The 21,685-nt window shown below is 41.8% G+C and overlaps 1 protein-coding gene across 3 annotated transcripts in view; it reads right to left on the bottom strand.

Moving 5' to 3' along the window:
• The window catches only part of LOC139764467 (molecular chaperone MKKS-like), a 91,078-nt gene that overhangs the window by 49,034 nt on the left and 20,359 nt on the right, over nt 1-21,685 (bottom strand). For all 3 annotated transcript variants that reach the window (XM_071691020.1, XM_071691019.1, XM_071691017.1), the window contains exon 2: nt 9,736-9,841. The gene's annotated coding sequence lies outside the window, so the exon portion shown is untranslated. The remainder of the gene's footprint in view (nt 1-9,735; nt 9,842-21,685) is intronic.

The raw sequence follows: 21,685 nt of genomic DNA on the forward strand, positions 1-21,685 counted from the left end.
AGCTTAACTTTTGGAAGAGAGAATGAAAGTGGATGTGGCAAAAAAAAGAGATTATTAAGCAAATGCAGAAAGGAAGACGATGATTTGAATGTTAAAATAAAGGCCAAGTCAAAATGAAGTAACAAAATTAGAATACCTGAGGGAGTACTCCTTTTGAAAAGAGAAAGAGATACAAGAAAGATAGTGAAACATGGTAAAAAATATAGGTGCATTATATCCCATATATATATATATATATTTTTTTTTTTTTTTTTTTTTTATACTTTGTCGCTGTCTCCCGCGTTTGCGAGGTAGCGCAAGGAAACAGACGAAAGAAATGGCCCAACCCCCCCCCCCATACACATGTACATACACACGTCCACACACGCAAATATACATACCTACACAGCTTTCCATGGTTTACCCCAGACGCTTCACATGCCTTGCTTCAATCCACTGACAGCACGTCAACCCCTGTATACCACATGACTCCAATTCACTCTATTTCTTGCCCTCCTTTCACCCTCCTGCATGTTCAGGCCCCGATCACACAAAACCTTTTTCACTCCATCTTTCCACCTCCAATTTGGTCTCCCTCTTCTCCTCGTTCCCTCCACCTCCGACACATATATCCTCTTGGTCAATCTCTCCTCACTCATTCTCTCCATGTGCCCAAACCATTTCAAAACACCCTCTTCTGCTCTCTCAACCACGCTCTTTTTATTTCCACACATCTCTCTTACCCTTACGTTACTTACTCGATCAAACCACCTCACACCACACATTGTCCTCAAACATCTCATTTCCAGCACATCCATCCTCCTGCGCACATCTCTATCCATAGCCCACGCCTCGCAACCATACAACATTGTTGGAACCACTATTCCCTCAAACATACCCATTTTTGCTTTCCGAGATAGTGTTCTCGACTTCCACACATTTTTCAAGGCTCCCAAAATTTTCGCCCCCTCCCCCACCCTATGATCCACTTCCGCTTCCATGGTTCCATCCGCTGACAGATCCATTCCCAGATATCAGATATCTAAAACACTTCACTTCCTCCAGTTTTTCTCCATTCAAACTCACCTCCCAATTGACTTGACCCTCACCCCTACTGTACCTAATAACCTTGCTCTTATTCACATTTACTCTCAACTTTCTTCTTCCACACACTTTACCAAACTCAGTCACCAGCTTCTGCAGTTTCTCACATGAATCAGCCACCAGCGCTGTATCATCAGCGAACAACAACTGACTCACTTCCCAAGCTCTCTCATCCCCAACAGACTTCATACTTGCCCCTCTTTCCAGGACTCTTGCATTTACCTCCCTTACAACCCCATCCATAAACAAATTAAACAACCATGGAGACATCACACACCCCTGCCGCAAACCTACATTCACTGAGAACCAATCACTTTCCTCTCTTCCTACACGTACACATGCCTTACATCCTCGATAAAAACTTTTCACTGCTTCTAACAACTTGCCTCCCACACCATATATTCTTAATACCTTCCACAGAGCATCTCTATCAACTCTATCATATGCCTTCTCCAGATCCATAAATGCTACATACAAATCCATTTGCTTTTCTAAGTATTTCTCACATACATTCTTCAAAGCAAACACCTGATCCACACATCCTCTACCACTTCTGAAACCGCACTGCTCTTCCCCAATCTGATGCTCTGTACATGCCTTCACCCTCTCAATCAATACCCTCCCATATAATTTACCAGGAATACTCAACAAACTTATACCTCTGTAATTTGAGCACTCACTCTTATCCCCTTTGCCTTTGTACAATGGCACTATGCACGCATTCCGCCAATCCTCAGGCACCTCACCATGAGTCATACATACATTAAATAACCTTACCAACCAGTCAACAATACAGTCACCCCCTTTCTTAATAAATTCCACTGCAATACCATCCAAACCTGCTGCCTTGCCGGCTTTCATCTTCCGCAAAGCTTTTACTACCTCTTCTCTGTTTACCAAATCATTTTCCCTAACCCTCTCACTTTGCACACCACCTCGACCAAAACACCCTATATCTGCCACTCTGTCATCAGACACATTCAACAAACCTTCAAAATACTCATTCCATCTCCTTCTCACATCACCGCTACTTGTTATCACCTCCCCATTTACGCCCTTCACTGAAGTTCCCATTTGCTCCCTTGTCTTACGCACCCTATTTACCTCCTTCCAGAACATCTTTTTATTTTCCCTAAAATTTACTGATAGTCTCTCACCCCAACTCTCATTTGCCCTTTTTTTCACCTCTTGCACCTTTCTCTTGACCTCCTGTCTCTTTCTTTTATACTTCTCCCACTCAATTGCATTTTTTCCCTGCAAAAATCGTCCAAATGCCTCTCTCTTCTCTTTCACTAATACTCTTACTTCTTCATCCCACCACTCACTACCCTTTCTAAACAGCCCACCTCCCACTCTTCTCATGCCACAAGCATCTTTTGCGCAATCCATCACTGATTCCCTAAATACATCCCATTCCTCCCCCACTCCCCTTACTTCCATTGTTCTCACCTTTTTCCATTCTGTACACAGTCTCTCCTGGTACTTCCCCACACAGGTCTCCTTCCCAAGCTCACTTACTCTCACCACCTTCTTCACCCCACTAACACTCATTCAGCTGCTCCCAAAACACTTGCCTCTCATGATCTTTCTTCTCATGCCCAGGTGCATATGCACCAATAATCACCCACCTCTCTCCATCAACTTTCAGTTTTACCCATATTAATCAAGAATTTACTTTCTTACATTCTATCACATACTCCCACAACTCCTGTTTCAGGAGTATTGCTACTCCTTCCCTTGCTCTTGTCTTTTCACTAACCCCTGACTTTACTCCCCAGACATTCCCAAACCACTCTTCCCCTTTACCCTTGAGCTTCGTTTCACTCAGAGCCAAAACATCCAGGTTCCTTTCCTCAAACATACTACCTATCTCTCCTTTTTTCACATCTTGGTTACATCCACACACATTTAGGCACCCCACTCTGAGCCTTCGAGGAGGATGAGCACTCCCCGCGTGACTCCTTCTTCTGTTTCCCATTTTAGAAAGTTAATACAAGGAGGGGAGGATTTCTGGCCCCCCGCTCCCGTCCCCTCTAGTCGCTTTCTACGACACGCGAGGAATACGTGGGAAGTATTCTTTCACCCCTATCCCCAGGGATAATATACATATATATATATATATATATATATATATATATATATATATATATATATATATATATATATATATATACACATACACACACATACACATATATACGCACATATACACACACACACACATACATATATATACATATGAAAAATGTAAGAAACAATTTAGAAAACTGAAACTTCTAGCTTGAAATGAATGAAAAAATGAATGTCACATAATGGTTCAACCTCTGGCTATGGAAAAAGGAAACCGGGTTATAGTGATGGGTGATTTGAATGCAAAGGTGAGTAATGTGGCAGTTGAGGGAATAATTGGTATACATGGGGTGTTCAGTGTTGTAAATGGAAATGGTGAAGAGCTTGTAGATTTATGTGCTGAAAAAGGACTGATGATTGGGAATACCTGGTTTAAAAAGTGAGATATACATAAGTATACTTATGTAAGTAGGAGAGATGGCCAGAGAGCGTTATTGGATTACATGTTAATTGACAGGCGTGCGAGAGAGACTTTTGGATGTTAATGTGCTGAGAGGTGCAACTGGAGGGATGTCTGATCATTATCTTGTGGAGGCTAAGATGAAGATTTGTATGGGTTTTCAGAAAAGAAGAGTGAATGTTGGGGTGAAGAGGGTGGTGAGAGTAAGTGAGCTTGGGAAGGAGACCTGTGTGAGGAAGTACCAGGAGAGACTGAGTACAGAATGGAAAAAGGTGAGAACAATGGAAGTAAGGGGAGTGGGGGAGGAATGGGATGTATTTAGGGAATCAGTGATGGATTGCGCAAAAGATGCTTGTGGCATGAGAAGAGTGGGAGGTGGGTTGATTAGAAAGGGTAGTGAGTGGTGGGATGAAGAAGTAAGAGTATTAGTGAAAGAGAAGAGAGAGGCATTTGGACGATTTTTGCAGGGGAAAAAATGAAATTGAGTGGGAGATGTATAAAAGAAAGAGACAGGAGGTCAAGAGAAAGGTGCAAGAGGTGAAAAAAAGGGCAAATGAGAGTTGGGGTGAGAGAGTATCATTAAATTTTAGGGAGAATAAAAAGATGTTCTGGAAGGAGGTAAATAAAGTGCGTGAGACAAGGGAGCAAATGGGAACTTCAGTGAAGGGCGCAAATGGGGAGGTGATAACAAGTAGTGGTGATGTGAGAAGGAGATGGAGTGAGTATTTTGAAGGTTTGTTGAATGTGTTTGATGATAGAGTGGCAGATATAGGGTGTTTTGGTCGAGGTGGTGTGCAAAGTGAGAGGGTTAGGGAAAATGATTTGGTAAACAGAGAAGAGGTAGTGAAAGCTTTGCGGAAGATGAAAGCCGGCAAGGCAGCAGGTTTGGATGGTATTGCAGTGGAATTTATTAAAAAAGGGGGTGACTGTACTGTTGACTGGTTGGTAAGGTTATTTAATGTATGTATGACTCATGGTGAGGTGCCTGAGGATTGGCGGAATGCGTGCATAGTGCCATTGTACAAAGGCAAAGGGGATAAGAGTAAGTGCTCAAATTAGAGAGGTATAAGTTTGTTGAGTATTCCTGGTAAATTATATGGGAGGGTATTGATTGAGAGGGTGAAGGCATGTACAGAGCATCAGATTGGGGAAGAGCAGTGTGGTTTCAGAAGTGGTAGAGGATGTGTGGATCAGGTGTTTGCTTTGAAGAATGTATGTGAGAAATACTTAGAAAAGCAAATGGATTTGTATGTAGCATTTATGGATCTGGAGAAGGCATATGATAGAGTTGATAGAGATGCTCTGTGGAAGGTATTAAGAATATATGGTGTGGGAGGAAAGTTGTTAGAAGCAGTGAAAAGTTTTTATCGAGGATGTAAGGCATGTGTACGTGTAGGAAGAGAGGAAAGTGATTGGTTCTCAGTGAATGTAGGTTTGCGGCAGGGGTGTGTGATGTCTCCATGGTTGTTTAATTTGTTTATGGATGGGGTTGTTTGGGAGGTAAATGCAAGAGTTTTGGAAAGAGGGGCAAGTATGAAGTCTGTTGGGGATGAGAGAGCTTGGGAAGTGAGTCAGTTGTTGTTCGCTGATGATACAGCGCTGGTGGCTGATTCATGTGAGAAACTGCAGAAGCTGGTGACTGAGTTTGGTAAAGTGTGTGGAAGAAGAAAGTTAAGAGTAAATGTGAATAAGAGCAAGGTTATTAGGTACAGTAGGGTTGAGGGTCAAGTCAATTGGGAGGTGAGTTTGAATGGAGAAAAACTGGAGGAAGTGAAGTGTTTTAGATATCTGATATCTGGGAATGGATCTGGCAGCGGATGGAACCATGGAAGCGGAAGTGGATCATAGGGTGGGGGAGGGGGCGAAAATTCTGGGGGCCTTGAAGAATGTGTGGAAGTCGAGAACATTATCTCGGAAAGCAAAAATGGGTATGTTTGAAGGAATAGTGGTTCCAACAATGTTGTATGGTTGCGAGGCGTGGGCTATGGATAGAGTTGTGCGCAGGAGGATGGATGTGCTGGAAATGAGATGTTTGAAGACAATGTGTGGTGTGAGGTGGTTTGATCGAGTGAGTAACGTAAGGGTAAGAGAGATGTGTGGAAATAAAAAGAGCGTGGTTGAGAGAGCAGAAGAGGGTGTTTTGAAATGGTTCGGGCACATGGAGAGAATGAGTGAGGAAAGATTGACCAAGAGAATATATGTGTCGGAGGTGGAGGGAATGAGGAGAAGAGGGAGACCAAATTGGAGGTGGAAAGATGGAGTGAAAAAGATTTTGTGTGATCGGGGCCTGAACATGCAGGAGGGTGAAAGGAGGGCAAGGAATAGAGTGAATTGGAGCGATGTGGTATACCGGGGTTGACGTGCTGTCAGTGGATTGAATCAAGGCATGTGAAGCGTCTGGGGTAAACCATGGAAAGCTGTGTAGGTATGTATATTTGCGTGTGTGGACGTATGTATATAAATGTGTATGGGGGGGTTGGGCCATTTCTTTCGTCTGTTTCCTTGCGCTACCTCGCAAACGCGGGAGACAGCGACAAAGTATAATAAAAAAAATAATATATATATATATGTGTGTGTGTGTGTGTGTGTGTGTATATCAGTGGATGTTTTGGCTCTGAGTGAAATGAAGCTCAAGGGTAAAGTGGAAAAGTGGTTTGGAAATTTCTTGGGAGTATTGTCAGGGGTTGGTGAGAGGACAAAAAAAAAGGAAGGAGTAGCACTACTCCTGAAGCAAGAGTTGTGGGAGTATGTGATAGAGTGTAAGAAAGTAAACTCTAGAGTGATGTGGGTAAAACTGAAAGTGGATGGAGAGAGATGGGTGATTAATGATGCCTATGCACCTGGTCATGAGAAAAGGGATCGTTAGAGGCAAGTGTTTTGGAAGTAGCTGAGTGAGTGTGTTAGCAGCTTTGATACACGAGACTAGGTTATAGTGATGGGTGATTTGAATGCAAAGGTGAGTAATGTGGCAGTTGAGGGAATAATTGGTGTACATGGGGTGTTCAGTGTTGTAAATGGAAATGGTGAAGAGCTTGTAGATTTGTGTGCTGAAAAGGGACTGGTGATTGGGAATACCTGGTTTAAAAAGAGATATACATAAGTGTACGTATGTAAGTAGTAGAGATGGCCAGAGGGCGTTATTGGATTATGTGTTAATTGATAGACACGTGAAAGAGAGACTTTTGGATGTTAATGTGCTGAGAGGGGCAACTGGAGGATGTCTGATCATTATCTTGTGTAAGCGAAGGTGAAGGTTTGTAGAGGTTTTCAGAAAAGAAGAGAGAATGTTAGGGTGAAGAGAGTGGTGAGAGTAAGTGACCTTGGAAAGGAGAATTGTGTGAGGAGGTACCAGGAGAGATTGAGTGCAGAATGGAAAAAGGTGAAAGCAAATGACGTAAGGGGAGTGGGGGACGAATGGGATTTATTTAGGGGAGCAGGGATGGCTTGCGCAAAAGATGCTTGTGGCATGAGAAAGGCGGGAGGATGGCAGATTAGGGTAGAGTGGTGGGATGAAGAAGTAAGATTGTCAGTGAAAGAAAAGAGAGAGACGTTTGGATGATTTCTGCAGGGAAGTAGTGCGAATGAATGGGAGCTGTATAAAAGATAGGTGCAAAAAGAGGTGAAAAAGAGGGCAAATGAGAGTTGGGGTGAGAGAATATCATTAAATTTTAGGGAGAATAAAAAGATGTTTTGGAAGGGTTTTGGAAGGAGGTAAATAAAGTGCATATGACAAGAGAACAAATGGGAACATCGGTGAAGGGGGCTAATGGAGAGGTAATAACAAGTAGTGGTGAAGTGAGAAGGAGATGGAGTGAGTGGAGTTGTGTATTTTGAAGGTTTGTTGGATGTGTTTGATGACAGAATGGCAGATATAGGGTGTTTTGGTCAAGGTGGTGTGCGAAGTGAGAAGGTCAGGGAAAATGGTTTGGTTAAGAGAAAAGAGGTAGTGAAAGATTTGCAGAAGATGAAATCCAGCAAGGCAGCAGGTTTGGATGGTACTGCAGTAAAACTTATGAAGAAACGGGGAGACTGTGTTGTTGATTGGTTGGTAAGGATATTCAATGTATGTATGGATCATGGTGAAGTGCCTAAGGACTGGTAGAATGCATGCATTGTGCTACTGTACAAAGGCAAAGGGGATAAAGATAAGTGTTCAAACTACAGTGGCATAAGTTTGTTGAGTATTCCTGGGAAATTATATGGGAAGGTATTGATTGAGAGGGTGAAGGCATGTACAGAGCATCAGATTGGGGAAGAGCAGTGTGGTTTCAGAAGTGGTAAAGGATGTGTAGATCAGTTGTTTGCTTTGAAGAATGTGTGTGAGAAATACTTAGAAAAGCATTTGTATGTAGCATTTATTGACCAGGAGAGGGTAAATGATAAGAATGATTGAGATGCTTTATGGAAGGTCTTAAGAGTATATGGTGTGGGAGGTAAGTTGCTAGAAGCAGTGAAAAGTTTTTACCAAGGATGTACGACATGTGTATGAGTAAGAAGAGAGGAGAGTGACTGGTTTCCAGTGTGTGTCGGTCTGTGGCAGGGGTGCGTGATGTTCCCATGGTTGTTTAATTTGTTTATGGATGGGGTTGTTAGGGAGGTAAATGCAAGAGTTTTGGAGAGAGAGGCAAGTATGCAGTCTGCTGGGGATGAGAGGGCCTGGGAAGCAAGTCAGTTGTTATTTGCCAATGATACAGCTCTAGTGGGTGATTCATGTGAGAAACTGCAGAATTTGGTGACTGAGTTTGGAGAAGTGTGTGAAAGGAGAAAGTTGAGAGTAAATGTGAATAAAAGCAATGATATTAGGTTAAGTAGTGTTGAAGGATATGTTAATTGGGATGTAAGTTTGAATGGAAAAAATTGGAGGAAGTGAAGTGTTTTAGATATCTGAGAGTGGACTTCGCAGCGAATGAAACCTTGGAAGCGGAAGTGAGGTACAGGGTGGGGAGGGGGTGAAGGTTCTGGGAGCAATGGAGAATGTGTGGAAGGAGAGAATGTTATCTCGGAACAAAAATGGGTATGATTGAAGGAATAGTAGTTAAAACAATGTTATATGGTTGTGAAGCATGGGCTCAAGACTGGGTTGTGCAGAGGAGGCTGGAAGTGTCGGAATGAAGTGTTAGAGGATAATATGTGGTTAGAGGTGGTTTGATCGAGTAAGTAATGAAAAGGTAAGAGAGATGTGTGGTAATAAAAAGTGTGGCTGAGAGAGCAGAAGAGGGTATATTGAAATGGTTTGGTTACATGGAGAGAATGAGTGTGGAAAGATCAACAAAGAGGATATATGTGTCAGAGGTGGAGGGAACAAGAAGTGGGAGACCAAACTGGAGATGGAAGGATGGAGTGAAAAAGATTTTGAGCAATCAAGGCCTGAACATACAGGAAGGTGAGAGGCATGCAAGAAAAAGAGTGAACTGGAAGAATGCAGTATAATGGGGTCCACGCACTGTCAATGGACTGAACAAGGGCATTTGAAACATCTGGGGTAAACTATGGAAAGGTCTGTGGGGCCTGGATGTGGATAGGGAGCTGTGATTTTGGTGCATTACACAAGACAGCTAGAGACTGAGTGTGAACAAATGTGGCCTTTTTTTTGTCTGTTCTCCTAGTGCTACCTCGCTGAAGCCAGGGGTGGTGATGCTGTTTCCTGTGGGTTGGGGTGGTGCCAGGAAATGGATGGGGGCAAGCAGGTGTGGATGTGTGCATGGGTATACATGTATATGGCCATGTATGTTTGTTTATGTAGGTATATGTGTATATGTTGATATGTATATGGGCATTTATATGTACATATGAGTGGATGGGCCAGTCTTCGTCTGTTTTCTGGCACTACCTCGCTGACACGGTAAACAGTGATCATGTGTAATAATAAAAAACAAAGACATATACATATATACACATGTACATATTCATACATGCTTGCCTTCATCCATTCCTGGCGCTACCCCACCCCACAGGAAATAGCATCACTAACCCCTGCTTCAGCAACGCAGCACCAGGAAAACAGACAAAAAAGGCAACATTCATTCACACTCTGAGTATAAACTTAAGTTTTGAATTACAAAACTTTAATGTCAAATCACAGACTGATCTGTGATTTTGAAACTTCAGTGGAATTTTGTTACCTTAACAATTATATATATATTTCAGTGGGTCCAAAACAGATGATGCTTATCATTCGTTTTTCAATCCCAGTTTGCTTTTGATTTCGCCTTTCACATATTTTGCACCCTGTAAAGACAAAAGAAAAAAATGTAAGTATAATATTGAAGTGCAAAGAATCCTTTCTCTCCAGGATAGTGTCCTGCAAGCCATGAGAAATTTTCTGGGAGCTCATGGGGTAGATGCCTCTTAACGCACTAATTTTTAATGAGGTAAATGATTCCCATCCTTCTAAATGACCTAGTTAGTAATAGTAGCCCATAGTTGGGCCTGGGTCCACCCCATTACCAAATAGCAAATTCCTCTCAGTAATAGTATCATCATTCCCTGGCTTTTGATACTAACATCCCTTACAATTCTCAGAATGATGGCTTCCACCCAATGGTGGTCACATTAATTCAGAGAAATGTTTTTTAAAATACATGTGAGAAGCTAGCAAGGCCAGGAAAAAAAACTCAGAATAATGAAAATTCTCATGGGACACCATCCCAGTGAGAGAGCTCTCCTTACTTTATAACTTACACTTCTCTCCTGGGTCAGTTCACCATGCAGGCCATGACATTACACAGTAGGTGGATTAGAAGAAAACTCTCAGAAAAAGATAGAGGCAAAAACAATATCTTAAGGGTTAACTTTTGGCAAATCAACATCCATCTGATCTGAGAGTGGCTACTTCAGGGCCACATTAGGTTGACCTCCAACATCTAGAACAAAGTACTGTAAAAAAATAAAAAACCCTAGAGAGATGCCAATGACCTTGAGAGTTGCTTCCCATCAGAGAAGGCCACCAGAAAATGAAGGCTACATTCCCAAACTCTGACTTACAAGCAAATTGAAACTCAGTCCAGGAAGACATTATCCTTGCAGAGAGGCTTTTACAAATCCTGGATACAAAAAGATGTTTCCTTTAAAACATCACATGATCCTTACCCACCTCAATGAAATTTCAATGAAAAGTCCTTGCATTTAGACAAACTTCTTTTCACCCTAGTGGCTACCAAGAAGAAAACTTTATGATGAACCATTAAGCAGCTATAACACGAAAGAATAATAATCTGACAACAAGATTAAGACACCATAAGCCCAACTCAGGTTGCAGCTAGAAGCAACTGTGCCTTTCAAAAAGACACAAGAGAAACTTATAAGGAGGTTCAAAAGATGTGTAAATTAAAAATCACAAAAAGTAGTTCCTTTGGAGATGAACCCAAGGAATGAGAACTTCTGAAATTCAGAAAATCCAAAATCTTCCAAGAAAGACAGATTCCAAATTAGATGATAAAGTCTTGTGTAGCTACCTACATTTATTTGAACACATGCAGTGTGATTTTGCCAGAATATCAGCAACAGTGCTCAATGCATGTCTTCATTGTTGAATTAAACTGTTTCTCCTCATCACCACTCCTCTTGAGGTTCATCTGAAACTGACTTCAGATATGAGTCAAATTTTCTTTCAATACTTAGGAGGCAGTTAACCTCGTACGAGGACCTCTTTTATATGAGCAGTTGACCTCACAGGAAGATCAAATCTTAAAATGGCTTCCACAAGGTAACACCCATCCTAGGGGTAGGGGAGAAAGCTCTAGGGTAGCACTACTGCTGAAGCAGGAGATGTGGGAATATGAAAAAACAATGTAAGAAATTTAGTTCCAGACCAGTGTGGGTAAAAATGAAAGTGAACTGCAAGAGATGGGTGATTATTAGTGCTTATGCACCTGGCCAAGAGAAGAAAGATGAAAGGTAAATGTTTTTGGGGCAGATGAGTGAATGTGTAAGCAGCTTTAATGCAAGAGACCAGGTACAAATGATTTAAATGTAAAGATGGGTCTGAGTGAATGTGTAAGCAGTTTTAATGCAAGAAGTGATTTAAATATAAAGATGGGTAATGTGGCAGTTGACAGAATAACGGGGTAATGGGGTATTTAGTAAGGTAAACAAAAATGGTGGACAAATTGTAAAGTTGTGTTCAGAAATAGGGCCAGAGATTGGCAATACCTGGTTTATAAAGAGGGAGGTAAGTTGCTAGAAGCAGTGAAAAGTTTTTACCAAGGAAGTAAGGTATGTGTACGAGTAGAAAGAGAGGAAAGTGATTCATCCCCAGTGAATGTCAGTCCACAGCAGGGGTGTGTGATGTCCTCATGGTTGTTTAATTTGTATATGGATGGGGTGGCTAGGAAGGTAAATGCAAGAGTTTTGGAGAGGGTCGAGTATGCAGTCTGTTGGGGATGAGAGGGCCTGGGAAGTGAGTTAGTTGCTGTTCACCAATGACAGAGCTCTGTTGGCTGATTCAAGAGAGAAACAGCAGAAGTTGGTGACTGAGTTTGGAAAAGTGTGTGAAAGGAGAAAGTTAATGAGTAAATGTGAATAAGAGCAAGCTTATTAGGTACAGTAGGGTTGAGGAACAAGTAAATTCCATTCTGAGTACAGAATGGAAAAAGGTGAGAACAAAGGAGGTAAGGGGAGTGGGGGAGGAATGGGATGCATTTAGGGGAGCAGTGATGGCTTGCACAAACAATGCTTGTGGCATGAGAAGCGTGGGAGGTGGGCAGATTAGAAAGGGTAGTGAGTGGCGGGATGAAGAAGTAAGATTATTAGTGAAAGAGAAGAGAGAGGCATTTGGACGATTTTTGCAGGGAAAGGGTGCAAATGAGTGGGAGATGTATAAAAGAAAGAGGCAAGAAGGTCAAGAGAAAGGTACAAGAGGTGAAAAAGAGGGCAAATGAGAGTTGGGGTGAGAGAGTATCATCAAATTTTAGGGAGAATAAAAAGATGTTTTGGAAGGAGGTAAATAAAGTGCATAAGACAAGGGAGCAAATGGGAACTTCAGTGAAGGGGGCTAATGGGGAGGTGATAACAAGTAGTGGTGATGTGAGAAGGAGATGGAGTGAGTATTTTGAAGGTTTGTTGAATGTGTTTGATGATAGAGTGGCAGATATATGGTGTTTTGGTCGAGGTGGTATGCAAAGTGAGAGGGATAGGGAAAATGGTTTGATTAAGAGAAAAGAGGTAGTAAAAGCTTTGCGGAAGATAAAAGCCGGCAAGGCAGCGGGTTTGGATGGTATTGCAGTGGAATTTATTAAAAAAAGGGGGTAACTGTATTGTTGACTGGATGGTAAGGTTATATAATGTATGTATGATTCATGGTGAGGTGCCTGAGGATTGGCGGAATGCTTGCATAGTGCCATTGTACAAAGGCAAAGGGATAAGAGTGAGTGCTCAAATTACAGAGGTATGAGTTTGTTGAGTATTCTTGGTAAATTATATGGGAGGGTATTGATTGAGAGGGTGAGGGCATGTACAGAGCATCAGATTGGGGAAGAGCAGTGTGGTTTCAGAAGTGGTAGAGGATGTGTGGATCAGGTGTTTGCTTTGAAGAATGTATATGAGAAATACTTAGAAAAGCAAATGGATTTGTATGTAGCATTTATGGATCTGGAGAAAGCATATAATAGAGTTGATAGAGATGCTCTGTGGAAGGTATTAAGAATATATGGTGTGGGAAGCAAGTTGTTAGAAGCAGTGAAAAGTTTTTATCGGGATGTAAGGCATGTGTACGAGTAGGAAGAGAGGAAAGTAATTGGTTCTCAGTGAATGTAGGTTTGCGGCAGGGGTGTGTGATGTTCCATGGATGTTTAATTTGTTTATGGACGGGGTTGTTAGGGAGGTGAATGCAAGAGTTTTGAAAAGAGGGGCAAGTATGCAGTCTGTTGTGGATGAGAGAGCCTGGGAAGTGAGTCAGTTGTTGTTCGCTGATGATACAGCGCTGGTGGCTGATTCATGTGTGAGACTGCAGAAGCTGGTGACTGAGTTTGGTAAAGTGAGTGAAAGAAGAAAGTTGAGAGTAAATGTGAATAAGAGCAAGGTTATTAGGTACAGTAGGGTTGAGGGTCAAGTCAATTGGGAGGTAAGTTTGAATGGAGAAAAACTGGAGGAAGTGAAGTGTTTTAGATATCTGGGAGTGGATTTGGCAGCAGATGGAAGCGGAAGTGAATCATAGGGTGGGAGAGGGGGCAAAAATTCTGGGAGCCTTGAAGAATGTCTGGAAGTCGAGAACATTATCTCGCAAAGCAAAAATGGGTATGTTTGAAGGAATAGTCGTTCCAACAATGTTGGATAGCTGCGAGGCGTGGGCTATAGATAAAGTTGTGCGCAGGAGGGTGGATGTTCTGCAAAAGAGATGTTTGAGGACAATATGTGGTGTGAGGTGGTTTGATCGAGTAAGTAATAATAGGGTAAGAGAGATGTGTGGTAATAAAAAGAGTGTGGTTGAGAGAGCAGAAGAGGGTGTTTTGAAATGGTTTGGTCACATGGAGAGAATGAGTGAGGAAAGATTGACCAAGAGGATATATGTGTCAGAGGTGGAGGGAACGAGAAGTGGGAGACCAAATCGGAGGTGGAAAGATGGAGTGAAAAAGATTTTGAGTGATTGAGGCCTGAACATGCAGGAGGGTGAAAGGAGTGCAAGGAATAGAGTGAATTGGAATGATGTGGTATACTGGGGTCGACGTGCTGTCAATGGATTGAACCAGAGCATGTGAAGCGTCTGGGGTAAACTGTGGAAAGTTCTGTGGGGCCTGGATGTGGAAAGGGAGCTGTTGTCGGTGCATTATTACATGACAGCTAGTGACTGAGTGTGAACGAACGGGGCCTTTGTTGTCTTTCCTAGCGCTACCTCGCACACATGAGGGGGGAGGAGGTTGGTTATTCCATGTGTGGCGAGGTGGCAATGGGAATGAATAAAGGCAGACACTATGAATCATGTACATGTGTATATATGTATATGTCTGTGCGTGTATTATATATGTATACATTGAGATGTATAGGTATGTATATTTGCGTGTGTGGACGTGTATGTTCATACATGTGTGTGTGGGTGGGTTGGGCCATTCTTTTGTCTGTTTCCTTGCACTACCTCACTAATGTGGGAGACAGTGACAAAGCAAAATAAATAATAAATAAGTTTGAATGGAGAAAAATTGGAAGGAGTGAAGTGTTTTAGATATCTGTGAGTAAACTTAGCAGCTGTGGTTTCGGTGCATTACACATGACAGCTAGAGACTGAGTGTAAATGATTGTGGCCTTTTTTGTCCATTCCTGGGGCTGCCTTGCTTGGGGGGGATGCTATTTCATCTGTGGCAGGGTGGCAATGGGAATGGATGAAGGCAGCAAGTATGGATATGTACATGTGCATATATGTTTATGTTTGTGTATGTAAACATTGAAATGTAAATGTATGTATATGTGCGTGTGCAGGCGTTTATATATATATACATGTGTATGTGGGGGGGGGTTGGGCCATTCCTCATCAGTTTCCTTGGGCTACCTCGCTAACGTGGGAGATGGCGTTTAAGTATAAAAAAATATATATAGGATATAAGGGGATAGGGGAGAAAGAATACTTCCCATGCATTCCTCACGTGCTGTAGAAGGTGACTAAAGGGGACGAGAGCAGGGGGGCTGGAAAACCTCCCCTCCTTGTAGTTTAACTTTCTAAAAGGAGAAAAAGAAGGAGTCACGTGGGAGTGCTCATCCTCCTTGAAGGCTCAGACTGGGGTGTCTAAATGTGTGTGGATGTAACCAAGATGAGAAAAAAGGATAGACAGGTAGTATGTTTGAGGAAAGGAACCTGGATGTTTTGGCTCTGAGTGAAACGAAGCTCAAGGGTAAAGGGGAAGAGTGGTTTGGGAATGTCTTGGGAGTAAAGTCAGGGGTTAGTGAGAGGACAAGAGCAAGGGAAGGAGTAGCACTACTCCTGAAACAGGAGTGGTAGGAGTATGTGATAGAGTGTAAGAAAGTAAACTCTAGATTGATATGGGTAAAACTGAAATTAGATGGAGAGAGATGGGTGATTACTGGTGCATATGCACCTGGGTATGAAAAGAAAGATCATGACAGGCAAGTGTTTTGGGATCGAGTGTGTTAGTAGTTTTGATGCATGAGACCAGGTTATAGTGATGGGTGATTTGAATGCAAAGGTGAGTAATGTGGCAGTTGAGAGAATAATTGGTGTACATGGGGTGTTCAGTGTTGTAAATGGAAATGGTGAAGAGTTTACAGATTTATATGCTGAAAAAGGACTGGTGATTGGGTATAACTGGTTTAAAAAGAGAGACATACATAAGTATACGTATGTAAGTAGGAGAGATGGCCAGACAGCGTTATGGATTATGTGTTAATTGACAGACGCACGAAAGGGAGACTTTTGGATGTTAATGTACTAAGAGGTGCAACTGGAGGGATGTCTGATCGTTATCTTGTGGAAGCGATGGTGAAGATTTGTAGAGGTTTTCAGAAAAGAAGAGAGAATGTTGGGCTGAAGAGAGTGGTGAGAGTAAGTGAGCCTGGGAAGGAGACTTGTGTGAGGAAGTATCAGGAGAGACTGAGTACAGAATGGAAAAAGGTGAGAACAAAGGATGTAGGGGGAGTGGGGGAGGAATGGGATGTATTTAGGGAAGTAGTGATGGCTTGCGCAAAAGATGTTTGTGGCATGAGAAGCGTGGGTGATGGGGTGATTAGAAAGGGTAGTGAGTGGTGGGATGAAGAAGTAAGATTATTAGTGAAAGAGAAGAGAGAGGCATTTGGATGATTTTTGCAGGGAAATAATGCAAAGGACTGGCAGATGTATAAAAGAAAGAGGCAGGAGGTCAAGAGAAAGGTGCAAGAGGTGAAAAAGAGGGCAAATGAGAGTTGGGGTGAGAATCATTAAATTTTAGGGAGAATAAAAATATGTTTTGGAAGGAGGTAAAAAAAGTGCATAAGACAAGGGAACAAATGGGAACTTCAGTGAAGGGGGCTAATGGGGAGGTGATAACAAGTAGTGGTGATGTGAGAAGGAGATGGAGTGAGTATTTTGAAAATTTGTTGAATGTGTTTGATGATAGAGTGGCAGATATAGGGTGTTTTGGTCGAGGTGGTGTGCAAAGTGATAGGGTTAGGGAGAATGATTTGGTAAACAGAGAAGAGGTAGTAAAAGCCTTGCGGAAGGTAAAAGCTGGCAAGGCAGCGGGTTTGGATGGTATTCCAGTGGAATTTATGAAAAAAGGGGGTGACTGTATTGTTGACTGGTTGGTAAGGTTATTCAATGTATGTATGATTCATGGTGAGGTGCCTGAGGATTGGCGGAATGCTTGCATATTGCCATTGTACAAAGGCAAAACGGATAAAAGTGAGTGCTCAAATTACAGAGATATAAGTTTGTTGAGTATTCCTGGGAAATTGTATGGGAGGGCATTGATTGTGAGGGTGAAGGCATTTACAGAGCATCAGATTGGGGAAAAGCAGTGTGGTTTCAGAAGTGGTAGAGGATGTGTGGATCGGGTGTTTGCTTTGAAGAATGTATGTGAGAAATACTTAGAAAAGCAAATGGATTTGTATGTAGCATTTATGAATCTGTGGAAGGTATTAAGAATATATGGTGTAGGGGCAAGTTGTTAGAAGCGGTGAAAAGTTTTTATTGAGGATGTAAGGCATGTGTACGTGTAGGAAGAGAGGAAAGTGATTGGTTCTCAGTGAATACTGGTCTGCGGCAGGGGTGTGTGATGGCTCCATGGTTGTTTAATTTGTTTATGGATGGGGTTGTTAGGGAGGTGAATCCAAGAGTTTTGGAAAGAGGGGCAAGTATGCAGTCTTTTGTGGATGAGAGAGCTTGGGAAGTGAGTCAATTGTTGTTCGCTGATGATACAGCGCTGGTGGCTGATTCATGTGAGAAACTGCAGAAGCTGGTGACTGAGTTTGGTAAAGTGTGGGAAAGAAGAAAGTTAAGAGTAAATGTGAATAAGAGTAAGGTTATTAGGTACAATAGGGTTGAGGGACAAGTTAATTGGGAGGTAAGTTTGAATGGAGAAAAATTGGAGGAATTGAAGTGCTTAAGATATCTAGAAGTAGATTTGGCAGCAAATGGAACCATGGCAGCGGATGGAACCATGGAAGCGGAAGTGGATCATAGGGTGGGGGAGGGGGCAAAAATTCTGGGAGCCTTGAAGAATGTGTGGAAGTCGAGAACAGTATCTCGGAAAGCAAAAATGGGTATGTTTGAAGGAATAGTGGTTCCAACAATGTTGTATGGTTGCGAGGCGTGGGCTATGGATAGAGTTGTGCGCAGGAGGATGGACGTGCTGGAAATGAGATGTTTGAGGACAATGTGTGGTGTGAGGTGGTTTGATCGAGTAAGTAACGTAAGGGTAAGAGAGATGTGTGGAAATAAAAAGAGCGTGGTTGAGAGAGCAGAAGAGGGTGTTTTGAAATGGTTTGGGCACATGGAGAGAATGAGTGAGGAAAGATTGACCAAGAGGATATATGTGTTGGAGGTGGAGGGAACGAGGAGAAGAGGGAGACCAAATTGGAGGTGGAAAGATGGAGTGAAAAAGATTTTGTGTGATCGGGGCCTGAACATGCAGGAGGGTGAAAGGCGGGCAAGGAATAGAGTGAATTGGAGTGATGTGGTATACCGGGGTTGACGTGCTGTCAGTGGATTGAATCAGGGTATGTGAAGCGTCTGGGGTAAACCATGGAAAGCTGTGTAGGTATGTATATTTGCGTGTGTGGACGTATGTATATACATGTGTATGGGGGTGGGTTGGGCCATTTCTTTCGTCTGTTTCCTTGCGCTACCTCGCAAACGCGGGAGACAGCGACAAAAAAAAAAAAAAAAAAAAAAAAAAAAAATATATATATATATATATATATATATATATATATATATATATATATTCTTTTTTCTTTTATACTATTCGCCATTTCCCGCATTAGCGAGGTAGCATTAAGAATAGCGGACTGGGCCTTTGAGAGAATATCCTCACGTGGCCCCTTCTCTGTTCCTTCTTTAAAAAAAAAAAATATTAATCATATCAGTATTTTATAATTTTACATATTGTAGATTTTTTTATCACAGTAATCTTGTATAGCAATATTATAAATGTTTGTGATGATAATGATAATAATTGTAATGTGACAGTGAAAGTGTGAGTTTTAAAAGGAAATACTTCTCTGTAATACCAGTAAGTTAAGGTTATCTTTATTTTTTGTCATGACAGTATTTTTTATTACAAAGATTTAGAAGCCCATTTAATTATTAAACCTGAATTACATAGTATTTAAGTGTTCTAATTAATAATCAAATTAACACACTTAGGTTCTTTGATTTGTCTTGCTAGAATAGAATTTGTTTCCAATTGTTTATACTGTGTAGGACATGAGTTATGGTGGGCTTCAACTGCCAGGGAAATAAATGTGTACTAGAATTTGAGTATACCGGCTCTTGTAGATTTTTTCTGGGTGTTCAGAGTTGGCAAACAGTAACACTTCCATCAGGCCTTGTCTTTTATTGTCTGTAATTTGCTCATAACATTAATGTTAAGGTAGAATACAGTTTTCTGTTTTGTATTTGCATAAGCAGAAATTCCCTTGTCTTGTTATACAACCCAAGGACCCCTTTAATGGGGCTCCTACGGCTTTGAGGGTGCCCTCTATGTAGGGACAAGGAAATTAAGGACTCCACTGGAGTGATAAGTTCCTGGATGAGACTGTAGTCCTTTCTGTGCATTGATGATGATACAGCCTCACCAGTGGTTTCTTTTTTGTGGTGTAACCACTTGCAAGTGGAGTCCAGTAACACCCACTTAGGTATTTTTTATTACAGATTTATTTACCTCTTTGATTATGTTGGTGTAGATTTTGTAACTTTTGTAGCCCATTAAATTCTGAAATACTTTTCTATTTCTTGACAAACGTATGTTAAGTTCATTGCATCATAAATGACCTCTATTTTTTTTTTTCCATATTGATCTGTTTTGATCCTAGGGCAATGTTTTTGCTTACACCAAATTGCAGTCACATGACAGAATCATTATTCATTTGTGCAGTATTTTATTACAAATCTATCTATTTTTATAAATCAGTCACTTGTTAAATATGCAGCTGATTTAGGAGCCAAGTGCTTTTTGAGAAAAACTACTTTTTGGTTACCATAGTGTCTTCTGTATTTAGACAAAACTGTAAAATAATGCTTGATGTTATAAACTTCAATATCATCATCCTTTTCTTCCACATAAAGCTCATGCTGTAAATAATATGCACACAGTTCACACTGTCTGCCTTTTTTTTTTTTTTTTTTTTTTTTTTTTTATACTTTGTCGCTGTCTCCCGCGTTTGCGAGGTAGCGCAAGGAAACAGACGAAAGAAATGGCCCAACCCCCCCCCCCCATACACATGCACATACACACATCCAGACACGCAAATATACATACCTACACAGCTTTCCATGGTTTACCCCAGACGCTTCACATGCCTTGCTTCAATCCACTGACAGCACGTCAACCCCTGTATACCACATGACTCCAATTCACTCTATTTCTTGCCCTCCTTTCACCCTCCTGCATGTTCAGGCCCCGATCACACAAAATCTTTTTCACTCCATCTTTCCACCTCCAATTTGGTCTCCCTCTTCTCCTCGTTCCCTCCACCTCCGACACATATATCCTCTTGGTCAATCTTTCCTCACTCATTCTCTCCATGTGCCCAAACCATTTCAAAACACCCTCTTCTGCTCTCTCAACCACGCTCTTTTTATTTCCACACATCTCTCTTACCCTTACATTACTTACTCTATCAAACCACCTCACACCACATATTGTCCTCAAACATCCCATTTCCAGCACATCCACCCTCCTGCGCACAACTCTATCCATAGCCCACGCCTCGCAACCATACAACATTGTTGAAACCACTATTCCTTCAAACATAGCCATTTTTGCTTTTCAAGATAATGTTCTTGACTTCCACACATTCTTCAACGCTCCCAGGATTTTCGCCCCCTCCCCCACCCTATGATTCACTTCTGCTTCCATGGTTCCATCCGCTGCCAGATCCACTCCCAGATATCTAAACCACTTTATTTCCTCCAGTTTTTCTCCGTTCAAACTTATCTCCCAATTGACTTGACCCTCAACCCTACTGTACCTAATAACCTTGCTCTTATTCACATTTACTCTTAACTTTCCTCTTTCACACACTTTACCAAACTCAGTCATCAGCTTCTGCAGTTTCTCACATGAATCAGCCACCAGCGCTGTATCATCAGCGAACAACAACTGACTCACTACCCAAGCTCTCTCATCCCCAACAGACTGCATACTTGCCCCTCTTTCCAAAACTCTTGCATTCACCTCCCTAACAACCCCATCCATAAACAAATTAAACAACCATGGAGACATCACACACCCCTGCCGCAAACCTACATTCACTGAGAACCAATCACTTTCCTCTCTTCCTACACGTACACATGCCTTACATCTTCGATAAAAACTTTTCACTGCTTCTAACAACTTGCTTCCCACACCATATGTTCTTAGTACCTTCCACAGAGCATCTCTATCAACTCTATCATATGCCTTCTCCAGATCCATAAATGCTACATACAAATCCATTTGCTTTTCTAAGTATTTCTCACATACATTCTTTAAAGCAAACACCTGATCCACACATCCTCTACCACTTCTGAAACCACACTGCTCTTCCCCAATCTGATGCTCTGTATATGCCTTCACCCTCTCAATCAATACCCTTCCATATACTTTACCAGGAATACTCAACAAGCTTATACCTCTGTAATTTGGGCACTTACTCTTATCCCCTTTGCCTTTGTACAATGGCAATATGCAAGCATTCCACCAATCCTCAGGCACCTCACCATGAATCATACATACATTAAATAGTACCTTCCACAGAGCACCTCTATCAACTCTATCATATGCCTTCTCCAGATCCATAAATGCTACATACAAATCCATTTGCTTTTCTAAGTATTTCTCACATACATTCTTCAAAGCAAACACCTGATCCACACATCCTCTACCACTTCTGAAACCACACTGCTCTTCCCCAATCTGATGCTCTGTACATGCCTTCACCCTCTCAATC

This window comes from Panulirus ornatus, chromosome 50 (genome assembly GCF_036320965.1).
Source record: "Panulirus ornatus isolate Po-2019 chromosome 50, ASM3632096v1, whole genome shotgun sequence".
NCBI lineage: Eukaryota > Metazoa > Arthropoda > Malacostraca > Decapoda > Palinuridae > Panulirus > Panulirus ornatus.